Below are 20,469 nucleotides of genomic sequence, written 5' to 3' on the forward strand. Positions count from 1 at the left end.
TAAATCTAACCATGAGTTCTGAAATGGAGACAAATATACATGTTTCATGGCTCTCCCTCTATATTCTGAAAGCATTCTCTAGTCTACATTCAAGTCTTGTCACAATCAAATGAAAAAGGTACACCATATTTAAAGGGATTGCTTCAGAGATATGAACAGAAAAACGAATTTAATAAAAACTCCTTGCTAATAAAGACCACCCATTAGGTTTGTTTTCTGGGGTTAAATTACATTTATTTTGTGTGCGCAAGGGAACCATGGCCTAGGAAAGGCGGAAAATGTCCTACGTCTGAATTGGTCTCATTGGGATTTGTCCACACACCTATAAGCATAAGTAGGCTACACAGTTCAATCTTCAGCATTTCTAACATTCCCACACAATGTCACTGCTAATTACTTGGGCACGGGCTGAAGTTTACATAGGGCCAAGAAAGGAACACCATTGTCATTTGAACCCTGGATTGCTCATTAAACCAATAAAATTCTCCATATGCTCAGAGGACCTATCTTTGAAAGCGCTGACACAGAATGGTCAAGTGATGATGAAAAAACTACCCAGGGTCAAAAAGCAGTCAGAAGTAAAAATGTTATGTTTTTCCTAAAAATCACCCTCTCCCCCCTGGCCCCTGCTCTTCACTTCACACACCAACGTCAGAGCTCAGATGGTGACGTGTGTGAGGTCGCTTCTCAGGGAAGCCCATTCAAGCACACAGTGGAGGGGATTACTCTGTGAAAGCAGACCCACCTCGGCTTCTTTTGTCTGGACGGCTTTGGACCGCTGAAGCAGTGCATGCTGGTAAAAATGCCCATTTTGGTTGCCTGAGGAAGTTACTGCTCGTCTTGCTGTGAATGAGTCAGTGTGGCAGTAGTTCAAGAGAAATAACCTTTATTTAACTAGGCAAGTCAGTTAAGAACAAATTCTTTTTTTAAATGACATGGGTTAACTGCGTTGTTCAGGGGCAGAACAACCTTGTCAGCTCGGTGATTCGATCCAGCAACCTTTCAGTTACTGGCCCAATGCTCTAACCACTAGGCTACCTGCCGCCCCAATAAATATCATGATTTGGTGATTCGATCAAATACTATTCCAATAAATTAATGATGGGATTGTGGTGAAACAATCTTTCACACATTATTTGGAAGCTCGTTTGAACGTATTCAAAGGAGACACATCCCAACTTTTCAAGCATGAATTAGTTAAGCAGGTCAGTTAATTGGCAGATGGAGTATTCAAAATAACACAAAATACAATTCAAGTAAGCAGTATGCATACAACTGCCAAAAAGAGGTAACAGATTAATACAATGCTCTGAGCTGATTTTAGACAGCCTAAACAGAAATGCATCCTATTGGTTATTTATGCATTTTCCTTTCTTTGTAATATCTTGGAAAAAGAGTGATGTGCTACAGGAAGTGCCAACTTAGCTTGACCCACTTCCTGTGGCCTAGATCTGGCGTATCCATGGTGATGGTTTTGTTGAGCGAAAAAAAGGATCCTGCCAAAACAACAACAAGCGTGACCCACTGTCCAGACCTGAGAAAGATAGACTAACCATTCCCACATCAATCAGTTAGCTGTCTGAGGATAAGTTATCAAACGACAAACACAACCTCAGGCCTGAATGAAATACATTTCTCCAAAGTTCACTTTTTAATATCTCAGTTGACAGCTTGGAATGCGCCTCTTACGTAAATATGATTGGTGGTGACACGCAGTCACCCTCTCACTTTCTTTCCCTCTTTTCTTGCCAAACAATGAGAAAAAGCAGGCCGGGGCGATCAGCTATGTGACCCTCTGACAGCACACAACAGTGGTTAAGATACAAAAGGCTAGGGAAGCTACTGCATCTCCATTGTTCAGATCTACATCATCTACCCACTGCCCATGCACCCCTTAACCACCACCCCACACAACTGTGCCATGAAGAAAGAGTCCCCTGTTCTTCACCAACTGAAATGTATGTCATTATTGTATGAAAACCACAAGCCTCAACTCCTCAAAGACACTCAATATCCCTCATTATTTCTGTCTCTGACTGCACTCTATTTTTTCAGTTTTACTATACACATGACTATATGGTCAAGGCCTTCCTTTTGAATGATTTCATTGAATCTTGAGATATGCTTGCATAACTTGGAAGTTTGAGTAAATGCATTGACGTCAATAGGAGATTTGCAGACATTTAAGAGTTAGGAAGTTGATTTGTCATAGTATTTTGCATTACATGAGTTGAACGGTTATCCTTTGTTTCGCCTGTTGCACATCTCACTCTGCAGCAACCAACAATGGAGACTAGAAGGCATAGCTTAAACTTTCTTTAGACATCTAATATTTGGATTACATTTGTATGTCATACTCCACTCACGATGAGCTGGGCAAAGTAAAATGAGTTTAACAATTCTTGGTGGGACTAGTGAGGGTAGAGGGTCAAGCACCAAACAGGTGGGAAGGAAGAGCAAGGGAGGCAGACGGTGCCTAAAGCCTCATGGTTTGAGGCCCCAGGCAGCAGTGTTTTAGGGAGGGGGTCGGGGTGAATTGCACAGCACCTCCCATTTCAAAAAGGCCAGGGCAGGAGACAGGAGGGCCAGCCAAGTGTGAACCAGGGGGATGAGAGGTCAAACGGAGAAAGCTACTTCCAAGAATTGGGGCTCCATGTTCTCAGGACTTGTCTTCACCTTTTTGTCCCTCTTCCCTCCTTTTTTAATCTGTCTGGACTGGAGTGAAATAGTGGCTGTTTAATATCTACAGAAAGTCATACCAAGGAATACTAATGTCATACCAAGGAAGTAAAATATATTTGTGAAGCCCTTTAGAGTTGTTGGACATGACAGTGTATGGACATGTATTTTCGGGTGCTAATCATTATAAATGGTATGTCAGTTAATAAAATACAACTTTCCCCATACAACTGAGACCTTGTGTCCAACTGTTGGACTTATTTGTGGATAGCTTTTTTCAACAGACCAGGGTTTAGTACACATAAGTTTAGTACACATTGTTTATGTGTCAAGCACGGAGCATAACACAGACATGTTCAGTCTGAGGAAAATTAGGATTGTGAAGTAAAAAAAGAACACAGTGAATGTCAGGAGCTTCTCATGGACACACATCAAAAACGCGTTTTTACTTTGTCATTATGGGGTAGTGTGTGTGTGTAGATGGGTGAGAAGAAAACAATTTAATAAATGTTGAATTCAGGCTGAAACAAAATGTGGAATAAGTCAAGGAGTATGAATACTTTCTGAAGGCACACACAAAAGTGCACATATGTGGATGCACAAACTGCATACACCACACAATCACAACATTTTGCAATCAATAGATAATACACACTGTAGCCTTTCATAGCAGCTCCACCAATATATCTTCATAACTGTGTTACAGGACAGGTCACAATCGATCAGCTCACTTTTGCATCACAACCGCTCGACTCCCAGACGGTAACAAAGTGTCATTCTGCCACAAATTAAGTTGGGAAATGGCTGTGAGCAGCTGCACAAAAGACATGATTCAAACAGATTTTGAATCATTTGACTTTGGGATTCTTAATCTCAGTAGTGTCACAGAGTAGTTCCACTACCTCTACCTCAGTAGTGCCCCCTGCCTCTACTCCCACCTCTGCCTCTAAATCCCCCTCTACCTCTCTCACTCGACAGGTGTCCTACGGACCTCCTCAGCTTCTTCCTCTCCTCGTGGTGATCACGCTCTGCCTGCTGCCGCCACTGTTGCTGCTCCGACTGAAGGAGATCATTGAGAAAGGACAGGAAGAGAGAGGAGAGGGAGGCAGAGAGAGAGAGAGATACTTCTCATTGGAGTATTATTAAGCGACCTCGTGCAAAAAAATAGCTTTTCTATTGTCAAACCTGTAATCAATGTTGACCTTGGCACTGCTTCCTCCAGCTCACACTGTAGTCCAGGGGATTTACCCAGCAGACCCTCATCAGTCTCTCTGCATGTGATGGAGCCTTACCCAAACCTAGCTTGGCCTTGCACCATCAGTGTCCCGTGCAAAACCAATGGTATTGTTTTTTTAAAACGGCAATATCCATGCAACTTATTGATAATTGAAGCATGTTTCGAAGGGTGCTGGCTGATACAAGACACAAGACACAAGAGTCAGTCGCTGACTGATTTGGGAGTTCGACCTTTATCTGGGGTTATAACACAAAGCCTAAACAACAGTCAAAAATTATCATGATCAAAACACGGCATTTCCTGTGACATTGGTCCTCTTCTGCATGCACCATTACAGATTATACACAGTGGCAACACTGCAGTGTCAACTTTAACTGGTACGCTCGTATTTTGTGTAAACATCTACGTTTGGGAGAACAGACTGATGGAGGTAAAATGTCAATGACAAGCTCTCTGTTACTGTTACTGCAGAAATACAGATTAGTCAGTAGTCAAATGGAAAGTTGACCTCACCAACCCACAGTCACCCACACACTCACGTTCCTCATGAATCATTCTGACTGGACTACAAGTGAGAAGAAAATGAAAAGGACTCTGGATAAAAGAGACTGCTCCATTTGAAAAGACAGGACTGTGAAGGCAGCATTTGTTGCACACAAATCACACATTGTCCCTTTCAGTGGCTTATTATGCAATGGTGTCACTTTCATGACTTACCTTCTTGAGGGTGAAGGTGAGATGTTTGCTGCCGACAGCAGTGTCAGCCACATTTAATGTTCCATAATGTTCCTCCAGAGATGCTCTGTTAGACAGTAGACACATATGTCAACATAGGACACATAGGCAGGTCTATCACGAGCATGAACAGATGCATGCATGCACACAATATAAGGGTGTTGAAATGCAGTACCGAGAACGCCTGTTTCCTATACTACTTTCACATAGGACTCCCGGTATTCTGCCTGTAAATAAATTGGGCAATGTTTCTTTCAAACAGCCCTATTTTACTTATTTCTTGTCGGTATTCACCTTTTATATAGCCATTGCTTTTGCCGGGAAGGAGCAAGAGGCATTAAACTTTGACCCGGTTGTTGTAGTCAGTTTAAAGTCAGACCCTCCACTGCTTTTCTCCGGGCGGCCGGAGAAAGCAGAGCAAGGTGGGTGGAAAGGACAGAACAGGCAGAGCAGTGACTGTATGCTTGCATGATAGTCCATATCTCCAAATATCTTTGCTGATAGTTGGTCTAATTTAGTATGTATGGTAAAGCTTCAACCATTAGCTACCTCTTCCAATTCAAAAGAGCCAAAATGCGTCAGAGGATAACCCGCCAGCCCGGTTTCGGTTGGGTCATTAGAATTAAAAACGATGCATTCTAAAATAAACCAGGCACATGCCTCGCATGCTTGCCTTTGGTGAGTTTAGGCCATAAGTTAGCAGTTTGCCTACTTGTATTTGGATACTCAAAACGTTGTCAGATATGTTCTGGTAGGCTAATTATATGAGCTGGCTAGACAAATAAATCCATGATTAATTAGTTAATGAAGGTCCTAAGAAACATAAGACTAACACAATACATTTAAAGAATTGAATAGCATATTTTGAGTTGAATTATGTTACTATGTTACAGCCCATGGCTACACAGACCATTGTCTGAATTGTGGGTGGGCCTGGCTCCCCAGTGGGTGTCCCTGGCTCCCCAGTGGGTATCCCTGTGCTCTCCCAGGCCAACCCATGGCTGCGCCAATGCCCAGTCATGTGAAATCCATAGATTGGGGCCTAATGAATTTCCTTCAATTGATGGATTTCCTTATAATGAACTAACTCAGTAAAATCATTGAAATTGTTGGATGTTGCATTCATATTTTTGTTCATTAGAGGATCAAAGGTCAAAGAGGGGTAGAGTGAATAAAGTAAAAATAAACAAAAGGCATTTATGCCAGCAATAACTTGTTTTTGTAATTGCCCTGAAATCTTTGCAAATTGTAAGTGTTGAGAGTGGGGTGCACTACAACTACTGTGCTACTATTTAGTCTTATTTCACTCTAAAATAATTGCTTCTTAATGAGTTTGAAGCACGAGAACCAAGTAGAGGGTGTTTTACATAATGGGAGGAAACCCTTGGGACACCCTTCCCTTCCTATATTTGACCCGTGTCCTCATCTTTCCTGCTGCATGTGTCCACCTGTCAATACAGTGATGGATGTGACAGCCTCTCTCAGGCTGTGACCAAGGCAGGCCATACGTCTCTGTCTGCTGCAGAGAATACAGCACAGTCAGACACCTTAAGACACAGTCACGTGTTTCCCTGCTAATCATTGTAAGGGCAAAAAAAATAACTGACTACTCTATATACCAAGGCCATGTGAGGGTTGGTTATTTGTGCTGATTGACAGTAACAATGTGAAAATGCTTGGTATTTGTAGTACTACTCCATGCTTGCTTTGGATTGTGTGCTGTGACGTTCCGTGGCATCTATTCAAAATGTTATGGTTCAGAGTTTGTTCCGAGACTAGAGCGTCGCAAGCTCACTGGATAAAAGCAAAATGAAACTCTACTCACTTCTGCAACTTCTGCTTGCGGGCCACGTCCCCGAAGCTGCGGAACTCCTCACCAACCTTAATCTGGAAGAATCGGGGCTTCTGACCCTGTTTCCTGCCCTGAGCCTGGTTCTGGGTGGAGTCCTGGTCCAGCAGGGTTGTGTTGCGGTCCCGTTACTCCTCATATATGAGGCGCCGCTGCTCCCTGACCTCGTCCACCCAGCTCTTATCGTCATCAGAACTTTGTATAAAATATTTTGGGCACTCAGTTTCCCGCACCAGTGAGCTCCAGACAGACACAGCTGTAGGCTATTCCGCAAGGGATAATAAGGAATCAGGTAGGCTTATCATATTGCGTTTACACCGAATCAGAGCATGACATTTTTTCCCCCTTTCACGCCGAGTGGTTATTGAAAGAGAGCTGTAAAGATTTTTTAAATAGGCTATGTTGAGGAACTATTGTCATTCTCAATGGACTTAGTTAACTTGCTGTTTGAAGTGTAGAAAATATTACTTTTGAGAAGCGCCACAGTGCTAGTGAGTTAAGACAATCAGAAATACTATCAGATCCCCAAATGGGCATATTTAAATCCAGGTAGCCTAGGCCTACTTCTATGTATAATCAGGTGCACGTCCTTACTCAACATTGACAGATGTATACATATAAAAAAAGACGACAACTCCTAAATTGAACGAAATAAACCAAAACTTGTTCCTCACAAGTGTAGCCAAGGTTGTGCAGTCCGCAAACAACGTGTTCGCTCCGACAATAAGAACAGTAAAAGACTGTAATAATAATAAATATATTGAATGAAATAACCATAACCTAGCAAACATTGTAGATTAGAAATTATGTGAATTAACAGTAAATGGTGATACTACTGGTGTTCCATCCCCGTAGCCTCCACAATTAATTAGTCCACTGAGACAGGAGTGAATCAGACAGGTGTCTTGTGTGCCATAAACAAAATATACACATATTTGTAACTGCTCGACAAAGAAAAATATTGGTCGACCAACAGCCTATCGACCAAACAATCGACCAGTCAACTAAATGGGGTCCGCCCTAGACCAGTAGCATGTGAAACCCAAGTGTGTGTGCAGGTGTATTTGCTCCTACCTTGCCCTTCTTCCTGACAGACAGTTCCTCCTCATTCTCTCCCTCCTCCATCAGTTTGAGAGCCAGCTCTTTGTTCACCTTCGGTCTCAGCAAAACTGAACATTCATACAACACACAATATATTAGCTATAGACACTTCTTAAATAACATTGTCTGTATCACCATGTCCTTCAATTAATCAATAAAACGTACACTACATGAAAATGTGTATGTGAACATCTCATTCCAAAATCATGGCCATTATTATGGAGTTGGTCCCCCCTTTGCTGCTATACAGATCATTCAGAAAATATTCTGACACTGACTTTTTCCACATATTGTTACATTACAGCCTTATTCTAAAATGGATTCAATTGTTTTTTCCCCCTCATCAATCTACACACAACACTCCATAATGAACACGATGGTCACTCTGACAGAGATCTAGATTTCCTCTGTGGAGATGAGAGAACCTTCCAGAAGGATATTCATCTCTGCAGCACTCCACCAATCAGGCCTTTACGGTAGAGTGGCCAGACGGAAGCCACTCCTCAGAAAAAGGCACATGACAGCCTGCTTGGAGTCTCAGACCATGAGAAACAAGATTCTCTGGCCTGATGAAACCAAGAACTCTTTGGCCTGAATGCCAAGCGTCACATCGAGAGGAAACCTGGCACCGTCCCTACGTGAAGCATGGTGGTGGCAACATCATGTTGTGGGGATTTTTTCAGTGGCAGCGACTGGGAAACTAGTCAGGATAGAGGGAAAGATACAGAGGTACAGAAGGTACAGAGAGACCCTTGATGAAGTCCTGAGCACTCTGTTGCAGGTTCTCAGACTGGGGTGAAGGTTCACCTTCCAACAGGACAACGACCCTAAGCACACAGCCAAGAAAACTCAGGAGTGGCTTCAGGACAAGTCTCTGAGTGTTCGAGTGTCCCAGCCAGAGCCTGGACTTGAACCAGATCGAACATCTTTGGAGAGACCTGAAAATAGCTGTTCAGCGACGCTCGCCATCAAACCTGACAGCGCTTGAGAGGATCTGCAGAGGAGAATGGAAGAAAGGCCCCAAATATAGGTGTGCCAAGCGTATGAATAGTTTCCGAATGCACTGTAACAGCCTCCACTCTTCTGGAACATTGCTGCGGGTACATGGTTCCATTCAGCCACAAGAGCATTAGTGAGGTTGAGCAATTAGGCCTGGCTTGCAGTCGGCGTTCCAATTCATCCCAAAGGTGTTTGACGGGGTTGAGGTCAGGGATCTGTGCAGACCAGTCAAGAAACAGGAAAGGGCCCTCCCCAAATTGTTGCCCCAAAGCGTGATTCATCACTCCAAAGAACGCGTTTCCACTACTCCATAGTCCAATGGCGGCGAGCTTTACTCCAACCGACGCTTGGCACTGCGCATTGGTGATCTTAGGCTTGTGTGCAGCTGCTTGGTCATAGAAATGCATTTCATGAAGCTCCCAGCGAACAGTTCTTGTGCTGACGTTGCTTCCAGAGGCAGTTTGGAACTCTGTAGTGAGTGTTGCAACCGAGGACAGACGATTTAGACGCGCTTCAGCACTTGGCGGTCTCGATCTGTGAGCTTGTGTGGCCTACCACTTCGCGGCTGAGCAGTTGTTCCTAGACGTTTACACTTCACAATAACAGCACTTACAGTTGACTGGGGTAGCTCTAGCAGGGCAGAAATTTGACGAACTGATTTGTTGGAAAGGGGCATCCTATGACGGTGCTACGTTGAAAGTCACTGAGCTCTTCAGTACGGGCCATTCTATTGCCAATGTTTGTCTATGGAGATTGCATTGCTGTGAGCTCAATTTTACAGAACTATCAGCAACGGGTGTGGTTGAAATAGACAAATCCAAGAGGTGTCCATATACTTTTGGTGATGTCATGTATTTTAGAAAGCCCTTTTTACATCCTTTAACAGTCACAGAGCAGGATATCCCACCTTAATTTGTACTCTCTGCGTCCTGGACTCCTTCCTATCATTTGGCGAATCTTGTCCTTGCGATACTCATCGTAGGCAAATGGATTTGCAATGGTCTTCACCTGGACAAGTCACACAAAACGTATTTTGACACACAACTCTAACATCGACAATCAACTAAGAATATGCAGTTATACACACACAAATAGGAAGACAAACACACACACCCCCCTACCTTATGGTACAGTCTGATGTCCATGAAGAAGCGGTGCATGTAGACCCGCAGTAGATCCCACGAGGTGAGACAGACCTATAGTTGAACACAGGGCAGGTAACATTACAAATTGTATGTACATTAAACATACATATTTCCTGAACAGCTACATTATACATTTGTAAAATGATTGATGATTTATTCATTTTATATATAGCTCTGTATTCCACCTCCCTGGGGCAGGCTACATTTCAAGTGAAATTCATTAAAATATTTGTACTCTTTCAAACTGGCTGACATGCCAAGGACATAGTAATAGTAGTAGTAATTAGTAATTAGTAATTAACTGTGAAGCAGCCTGTTTGAATGTGCTGGAAGAAAATGACATGACTGTAGACAACTGTTTTCTACAGTTTTTTGCCTTGAGGCTGTGTGACATCAAGGCTGGTTTCTGCTCCTTTCTGCTAACATAGATATTTGGCAATAAACCTTTTGAGAGAGTTTAGATAAAGTTGTGTAACATCAGTCTCCAGACATCATTCCTTCAGCACTGAATTAACTTGTTAGTGACTGGCATGAGGCTTTTTGGTCCCTGTAAGATCACTTTAGTTCAGGAATGTGTGATAGTTGTGGTACACAAGGACTGTGTGTGTTTGTGTGTGTGGTAACCAGATAGAGTAAGATTTCTGGGGAAAGAGGGTTTCTATCTGCCCCGCAGCAGGTCTGTTACATAACAAGAACACATTTCACAGCTGCAGTGAACTGAACTCCCCTCCCCCCTAGTCCCTCTCCTCCACCCCTATCTCTCCTTCCCTCCCCAATAACCGCCTTTCTCCTCCATGTCATTTGATCTCTTTAGTGCTGACCCAAGCATTCCTCTGTTTTTTCAACCCCCTCTGTTCTTTGCCCCTTCATCTTTCCCTATCCCATCTCTTCATTTCTCTCTCCATTCTGCCAGTGTTTCTCTTTTAGGCGGGACGGGTAAGCCTGGAGTGTATTCATTACGTCGATTCTGTTGCAAAACATTTCTTAAACGGAAGCAAACGGAACAGTGGGGGTGACCTACCTTAATTTTAACAAAATAAACTTTTTTTGTTGCAAAAATGTGTACACCCCTGACCTAGCAGTGTTGCCCCAACCTGCCTAAATACAAATACAAAATGGCCTCCACTGAATGAAAAGTGTAGTGTACACAGCCCTGGAAGGTTCCTAGCCCCAAACCTCTACGTAATAGGCACTTGTATTTCTGTAGATTTGAGAGGAACAAATAGATAATAGGTAATATGCCAATAGCTCTACCTCCACCTCCCTCTCACCCAGGTTCTCCAGGTCCTTGCGGGTGACAAACTTGTAATCATCGTAGATGGTACTCTCAGGGCTCTCCTTCAGCTCCTCTGTCAGGTTGTCCAGAAAAGAGCACCAGCGAGGAGCAGGCCCCAGTGCCTACACAGGGACAACATGTAGGGGAGGAAGGAGAGACAAGAACAAGGGATGAAGTGAAGGAGGGACAAGGAATGAAGATTCATGGAACATTTGAAGAACTCTAATTCAATACATATCTACTGTTCTTGAGGGCTGGTAAGGGAGGTAGGTGTTGGCAACGTTCCTATGGGTAGGTGTAGTTTCTTGCACCTATCCAATCCTCTAAGGGCTCTGAGGATGAATCAACAAGAATTGCCTGCGTTACCAGATTGGAATCACCCCTTTACTTAAGATAATTGAATGCTACTGAGTTCAATCCGAACTGACTTCTGTTTGTCAATAAAATCAGAGCTCAAAGTCTACAGAATGTCCACTTTGCTGGATTGAATCCCTGAGCTGACAAGGTAAAAATCTGTCGTTCTGCCCCTGAGCAAGGCAGTTAACACACTGTTCCCCGGGCGCTGAAGAAGTGGATGCCGGTTATGGCAGCCCCCCACACCTCTGATTCAGAGGGGTTGGGTTAAATGCGGAAGACACATTTCAGTTGAATCCATTCAGTTGTACAACTGACTAGGTATCCCCCCTTTCCCTCAGTGTAATCACTGACGAGCCAATGGCTAATGTTAACTTCCAAACGTTTCCCTACTGTTCTATAGGCAGCTAGAGAGGCATGCGTTGAAGGCCTTTGCACACCACTCGAGTTAAAAACCTAGGGAGAAATAAACTCTCAGGAACCGGAATCATAAACCAAACAAGTTGACAACTGTGTTGGTTACCATTGATGTTCATAGCACACAACTTTGTGTGATATGAGGTTACCAGAGTGAAAAATGTAGCTATTTATTCAGGGCAGTTTGAGCACTGCTATGTGAATGTTTAATATCGGCCGCTGAAGTATTCTAAAACACCAATAGCAAAAAATATAACGCGTTTGCTGTTAACAGATAAACACAATATTTCCTAAGTTCAGTATTAGCTCTCTTTAGGCTCAAACACACGCTAGTTAAGACCTTGTTGTTCTGTAGCTCAACACCACAGTGATCTAATCAGTGGTTGATGAATGGGACAGTACTTAGAAACGAATCATGTGACAGGGTCGACATCTTTCAAAGCAGACTACTTTAGAGTACACACAATCTTACTAAACAGAGACTACTTTACAGTACACACACATCTTCCTAAACAGAGACTACTTTACAGTGTACACACACTTTTCCGAGAAGAACTGAAAAGCTGGTATAGGGGTAAGCACAAGACGACCTGCTGCTGAAGAACATTCACAACCCAACAAGGGCACTTTCTAGGTGAAACCAGGTGGGCAGCTTTCTACGAATAGCACCCTTGGTGTAGCTTTTTTTGTGGACCATGAAAACCAGCCAAACCAAACTAAACAAATGAATGTCTCAAACACTAAAGCCCTCAAATAGAGATCGTCCTTTCGTGCATTCTCTATACTGCCCTGGTCTGTTTGGTTTCAATTCCCACCCTGGAGTAAATCTATCTCATGGGAAGATCTGACTTTCAAACCTAACCGGCGGCACACTGAGATATGCAAAACTAGCCTGAGGGAGTGTGAGGATTGTTCAACTCACAGGGACGGAGAGCGTATTCATCTTGGGGTCTTCATTGGCAGTAAAGAGCATACCTGTGACGTTAAAAGAAGAAAAAAGCGTGAGATAAGCCAACGATATAGACAGATCATTTTCAGATGCTGAAGTTAGCAAAGTAATAAACTAAGAAAGTGGAACTGTACAAATGCGTCTGCTGGTTTTGTTCGACTCCAGTTAAAAACCCTAACTGCGTGTACACGCAGAAAGCAAAGCCCACATAAGCATAGGATGACAGTAGTACATTTGCAGGCAGTAGACTAGACAGGGACAAGTTGACAACAGCAAAAGAACCAAAAAGTCTTGCTGGGTTTTAAAATGTATGTTACCATTACTGACAAAAGCCTAGCTTGCTCATATCTTCACCAGACCACAAATCATTCATATAAATGGTTCTGGGGATTTGCTAAAGATGTGAAATTACAGGTGATTATATCCTGAATGTATAAAGCAGACAATGGGCCTTTTTGTACAGCTCCATTCTTAGCAAAGTAATAAACTAACTCTAGTATGTGAAAAATAAATGTAAGATATGCTTTAACAAATTTAAGAGCCCTGCGTGAGGGCCCCCGCCAACCCAGAGGACTGACTGAGCTCTCTCTCTCATGTCTCATGTTTTTAAAAGGGCCAACACTTGCAAGGCCAGACGGTATTCCAGGGTGTGTACTCAGGGCATGCGCAGACCATCTGGCAGGTGTCTTCAAGGACATTTTCAACCTCTCATTGTTCCCGTCTGTAATCCCAACATGTTTCAAGCAGACTTCCATCATTCCTGTCCTCAAGATCTCTAAGACTTCCTGCCACAATGACTACCACTATGTAGCACTCACATCTGTAATCATTAAGTGCTTTGAAAGGCTGGCCATGGCACACATCAACTTCATCCTTCTCTCAACATCAGCAAGACCAAGGAGCTTATTGTGGACTTCATGAAACAAGGGCCTTCATGAAACAAGGAGGCTGAAACGATTTGGCATGGCCCCTCAGATCTTGAGGAACTTTCACAGCTGCTGCATCGAGAGCATCCTGATTGGTCATATCACCGTCTGGTATGGCAGCTGCACCGCCCTCAACCCGAAGGCCAACACTGCTGCTAAAACTATTATTGATTACTACCATTACGCTGCTGTTTACTGATTGCCATTAGTATCTATTTATCCTACTACTGGTTACTATTACTGAGTGTACAAGATATTAGGAACAGCTTTCTAATATTGAGTTGCACCCCCCTTTTGCCACCAGAACAGCCTCAATTCTTTGGGGCATGGACTCTACAAGGTGACGAAAGCGTTCCACAGGGATGCTGGCCCATGTTGACTCCAAGCTTCCCACAATTGTGCCAAGTCGGCAGGATGTCCTTTGGGTTGTGGACCATTCTTGATACACACGGGAAAATGTTGAGCGTGACAAACTCAGCAGCGTTGGATTTCTTGACACACTCAAACCGGTGCGCCGGGCACCTACTACCATACCCCATTCAAAGGCACTTAAATCTTGTGTCTTGCTCATTCACCCTCAATGCCACACATACACAATCCATCTCTCAATTGTCACAAGGCGTAAAAATCCTTCTTTAACCTGTCTCCTCCTCTTCATCTACACTGATTGAAGTGGATTTAACAAGTGACATCAAAGAGTCATAGCTTTCACCTGGTCAGTCATGAAAAGAGCAGGAGTTCCTAATGTTTTGTACACTCAGTATCAGTCACACACTGAATAGTGAATCAAACAGATGTCTGTACATGTGCATAGCCCTGGGGGAGGGAGGGTTACTGGAAAGAAGAGGGAGGTAGGTAGGTAGGACAGTATAGTGGGAGGAGATGGCCTAAATGCCAATAGTCTAAAATGGCCTCCTTTCCTCTCCTTCATGGCCAGTTATGAGTGAGAGAACACATGGGAAGCTATAGGTGCCTCAAGTAGTGTAGTAGCTGGCAGAGCACTCCGGACGCTTCAAGTTTACTTTTGGTAGCCGCGCCAACAACACATCTCACGTTTTGTGTGACTGGGGGACTAATTAGTGGAACATCCTCCATTCCTGTTTGTTCCCTTTCCCAATTAATGAATAGTTCTAACATCCCATTGACACACTTCCACACCCCCCTACACACTCCTCCACAAATGAATAACACTGGAACTTCAGAGATTGTTTAGAGCAAGAGGGTGGGGTTAACTAAATAAATATTTGGCAATTTCCCACTAACATCGCATGCCAGGAGCACCTGAATCGGAGACAATGCGTGCTCATCATGGGATGGTTGGGAAAGAGGCACGGGCGTAGACAAAACTTAAATGGCATGCGTGTCTAACAGAAATACCAAAGAGATGAGGTGTGATCTCTGTGATGAAGTCACGCATGGAGAGAATGTACATGCCAAAAAGAACTGATCAATTGAATTGGGGCTGAATAAAGGATCAAACTTTACCTGGATTCACCTAGTCAGTCTATGTCATGGAAAGAGCAGATGTTCCTAATGTTTTGTACGCACAAGTGGTAATATATACCATAAATATTTATATATTCATGCTACCAGTCACTTTCCAGCCCTATTTACATGTATATCACACCTACACTCTCACACACACCCACCACTTATGCTGCTGCCATACTGTTGACTATTTATCCTGCTACCAGTCACTTTCTCCTAATACCCGCCTATATGTACATCTCTACCTCAAATACTCCAGTATCCTTCCACATTTGTTATGGTCACTGACCCTGTATATAGTTTCCCATCAAATGTTTTGTGTTTTCTTTATTATATATACACACACACATATTGTATTAGTTATACTATTTTGATAATGATTATTCACTGCTGGGTAGAGCATGCAAGTTAAGCCTTTCACTATACTTGTGACAATAAAACATGAACTTGATTGAGCGTCTTAAACAGTTTAACTCAAGTGCTCAGTAAAGATTGATGTAATTAGACATAATTGCTGGTAGAGAAGCTGTCAGTGGACAGTGTGGCAGTCTTACTTAAAAAGCACAGTCCAAGCCCTCATTACAGTAGCACAGGGGTAAGCAACTAAATTCAGCCGTAGGACGATTTTTGTTGGAGAGAATGGTTGGGGGTACGGAAAATAATTAGTACACTGCAAATTGACCATAACTAAGCCCAAAAAGGGATTGTTCTTTTCAAATACAATCATTTCAAAACTTGATCACATTGAGATACAATCACATGTATTTTTTGGGGACACACACACACCTGGAAACAGATTTCCAATTTATTTCAGAATTCATGGTGATTTTACAGTTTTTTGTGACATAAAACAAAATCACTTGTGGGCCGTTTCTGTTGCCGACCCTGCAGGAGTGTTAAGGACTTGTTGAGGTCAATGGGCACCATCTAGTGGTAGTTGAGCATACTGGTAAATGACTACCCAAGAAAATAACAAGTGTCTGTTGACCAACCGTCAGAGATAAACTTTGTACAGAAGCAATGTTTAGTGTATCTGGTGATCTCACCAGAATCAGGGTAGATGCACACATCATTGATGTTAGTCTGGGGCTCAATGGAGGAGAACACTTTCCCCTAGGGTGAAACAGACCAGAGGTATGGTTAGAATATCAATTATTCCACTGTGATAGTTGATGAAGTACAGACCACTAATTAACTGGGTGTCCAATGACAAACACATTTTTTCTATGAAAAAAAAAAGCTATTTCCCCAATTTTACCACAACATTTATTGTAAATACTTAAAGCTGGAATATAACACTTTTGGGCAACCTGACCAAGTTCACATAGAAATGTGAGTTATAGATCCTTCTAAGAAAGTCTAAGAAGCGGTATATCTGTTTTATGTGTGCCATTTTAAGTGTATTTTTGTGTCTTTTAGTTTCGGTTTTGTACACCAGTTTCAAACATCAGAAAATAAAATATTTTTGGTAATGGAAAATATATTTCATAGCAGTTTAGACTGTACAATGATTCTCTACACTATACATTTCTTGTTTTGTCACAAACTGAAATAAGGCAACCATTAGAATTTTAGCAACCAGGAAATGCCTGAGCGATTTCTGCATATTGCACCTTTAATTCAAAGTGAGTTTGGAATAGCACAGTTGGCAATATTTTCTAAACCAGCAAAAATCATCTTTGCTGTTTTTGGAACATCCAAGCAATAAAAACACTTAGTTTATCAAATGTCCAATCTGTCAAAATGGTACCAAATGTCTAGTTTAAAAAAACAATCACATATTTTTTTCAACATTCACAAACATTTACCTTGTCTTTGTTCCAGATCTTGATGATCTTGGAGTCTGCGGTCAGAACCAGGTCTAGGTGGTCCTGAAAGTTGACAGACTTGATAGGAAGGCCGTAGTAATGGTCTTTTACCAGCAGGGGGTGACTGGCACGCAGGTCGTAGAGGAGGACCTACAGTACCAGGCAGACCGATCTTCAATAGGGAAACTTGTGGGGAGGACTATAGTTAGGCAATAAGTCAAATTCAACATCTATTCCAGAGTTTTCCGCAATATCCCAGCTATTACGACACCTTCATTGTAAAAGTTCATACCTGACCAGTGCTGGTTCCCACAGCCATGGTGAGAGAGCCGTTAAACTTGAGTGCACTGACCGACGGCAAGCCCTCCACTCTAAAGAAACACATTCACATCATGGATTAGAACAATGGTGTTTTTCTAGATTCATCTAACTGTTCATGTTCTAGTGGTGTACTTACTTTGTTCCCTCTGTGACACTGCTCAGGGCACAGTCTAGCATCCCCACCCGACTTCGTACACGAGGGTCCCAGCATTCCACTTTCCCCTAACCACCGACAACACAAGGAACACAGTTAGACACACACACTCAAAATGTTCAATCCATTCACTCTTTGCGGCACATAGGCTCCACCCACCTCCGCTGTTCCTGAGGCACACTTGGACAGGGTTGATGTCACACACATTGTGCTCCCTGTCAGTCATAAAAAGGGCAAAACGAGACATGATCACACTACATGCATACTGACGAGTCTTGTAATGACTGTTTACAGTATTGTATTTTAATGTACAGCTGCATTCACAAATAAAGTATTGTACATGTATACTTACACAGCATCTGTGTGAAGGGAGTTGAGGAGCCTGCCTCGCTCAAGATTGAGTCTGAATATCTCTTGAGCTGAGAGAGAAGAAAAAGGTCTGTCTTACTGTAGTGTCAACAGTAACAACTCCAACTTGAAGCCAAGTCTAATGACACATAGGATATCAAGACAGTGAATGATCCAGCTTATTTTGGCTTTTAACACTTACCTTGCCCCAAACAAAGTACAGGTCGCAGGAGGGGTAGTGGTAAGCAAAGTCCCTACCAAACTTGGGAATACGCGTCTGTAGTAGTGTCCATGCTGCGAGTGGAACTCCACGTACAAGTTACAGTGGAGAAATACCAGCTACACACACACAATATCAGGTCACATTTATTTATTGAAAAAATACAAGTTTAGGTAACCCCCACTGCAGGAAACAACCAAGGACATCTGTCTTACCTTCGAGTAGTCGTTGGACAGAATATCAAAGGCCACAACTGCGAAGGAAAAAAAAACACTTTGAGAACTAGCTACAAGAAAAAAATGACATCTACCGGCAAAGACTTTTGCACAATGCTGTATTTATTGGTGTCCATCACAGCGTGGCAATTGTTGGGTGTGTGTTTACTGAGAATGTGTGCCTGACTGCACCCTAGTTAAATATTAAAATGTGAGACACCATCACTGAGATAGCTGGATCCTCTTCTTATGGACCAGCCACTCACTTCACAACAAAAGGAGGGACGGATACTTGCAGCGATTCCCATAGCACATCGGAGTTCCAGAGGACCATAGAAGCAAAATAGTTTTAAAAAATGCAACTAGTGGGTCTATCACTTACCATCTGAATCCAGACAGCGCTCAAACTTCAAGGACGACTGATACGCGTCATAGCATCGGATTCTGGGTTTGTATGTGCCTGAAAGGATGTTAAAAGAAGTTGACAAATCCATACATAAGAGTAATTACTTATAATACTGTCTACTCTAGTGATGTATGCCAAATTTAATTGGAACATGACAGCAACCCAAATGCTCACCTGCTGCTAGAATGAACTGCCCATCCCTTGACACTTTGATAGAGGTGCACACTGTGGGCATTTCAAAGTCCCTGATGAGCTTGATATTGCGTTGGATGTCTGAGAAAAAGCAGTTAGGGAGGTGAGGCGTAAAATAATAGTCTGGCCAGTTAGTAAAGGAATACTCACCAACATCTTTATTTTGCAATGCCAATTTCTTCCCGATCTGAGAGGCACTGGGAAACAAATATTGAGACGTGTGCTATCGCATACTGTGGTTATTAGAAGTTACTGCATACTTTGTGACCTCAAACACAATTTTACAGCAATATATAAACCTCTATGCTTGATGACATGGATGCAGCGTTAACCAGCTGCCTGACTGGCTAGTTGCTTAGCATGCCTTTGCTTAAAGAGCGCAATAACTAATGAAAAAAGGATTTAGCTACGCAATTTAATTGGTTATCAATTGGTGATCAAATAATATTAGCAGTAGCTAACTGGATTACTTTTTTTTATTTTAAGTTAGCTTGCTAAACTAACAAGAAAAGTAGCTAGCTAACATTAGCTATTCATGCAACCGTGTCTTACCTCTGGAAGATACTTTCCGTGGCTTAAGTTATACATCTTCACACTGGATATCTGCATTGTCGAGGCTGTCAAAGACACTTTCCACTCATAACACCAATGTACAATATTAGTAAATTCTGAATATTAGTAAATATATATGCCCCACGTTACTACAAACAACAGGACGCGTTGGTCTGTACTTTTAGGTCAGTGTGGAAACGTGGACGCCACGACACAAAACAACAGATGGTGTTCCCATTGATTTCTGTAAAGAAAGTCTGTAGGTTTTGTTTTTGGATGTTATATCAAATTAAGAATATTGATAGAGCAAACGAACACACTTAAGCATGGTAATACAATCCTCCTGATAATCATTTTACATTCTAGTCATTTAGCAGACAAACTTACAGGAACAATTAGGGTTAACTTCCTTGATCAAGGGCACAACAACAGACTTTTCATCTAGTCGGCTCGGGGGTTCGAACCAGCGAAATAATTCAACTGTACTGTACTGTAATGTAATGGTCACTCACACGTTCACTTACAAGCAGCCTGGTCTCATAGACAAGACGTAACATAGTAAATGTACATCCTGGACACTTAAATTAGTATGAAATGTTATGTTTGGTATGGTTACATAAGACAGATGGTTACTTTTTTATTTTATTTTTTATTTCACCTTTATTTCACCTTTATTTCACCTTTATTTAACCAGGTAGGCTAGTTGAGAACCAAGAATACAGAAAAATATTTAAAAAATAAAAGCGCAACAGTAAAATAACAATAATGAGGCTATTGTGGGTACCGGAACTGAGTCAATGCGTGGGGGTAGTCGAGGTAGTTTGTACATGTAGGTAGGGGTAAAGTGACAATGCATAGATAGTAAACAGCGAGAAGCAGCAGTGTAAAAACAAAGGGGGTTGGGTCAATGCAAATAGTCCGGGTGGCCATTTGATTAATTGTTAAGCAGTCTTATGGTTTGGGGTAGAAGCTGTTACGAAGGATCTTAAGGATCCGCCCCTTTGTTTTAAAACTTGCCTAAAATGACATACCCAAATCTAACTGCCTGTAACCCAGGCCCAGAAGCAAGGATATGCATATTCTTGGTACCATTTGAAA

At 42.4% G+C, this 20,469-nt stretch overlaps 1 pseudogene; it reads right to left on the reverse strand.

The window, feature by feature from the left end:
* Positions 1–2,989: 2,989 nt before the first annotated feature.
* On the reverse strand, positions 2,990–19,907 carry LOC110505683 (annotated as a pseudogene).
* Between the last annotated feature and the right edge of the window lie 562 nt (positions 19,908–20,469).

This window comes from Oncorhynchus mykiss, chromosome 25, assembly GCF_013265735.2.
Source record: "Oncorhynchus mykiss isolate Arlee chromosome 25, USDA_OmykA_1.1, whole genome shotgun sequence".
NCBI classification, from domain to species: Eukaryota; Metazoa; Chordata; class Actinopteri; order Salmoniformes; family Salmonidae; genus Oncorhynchus; species Oncorhynchus mykiss.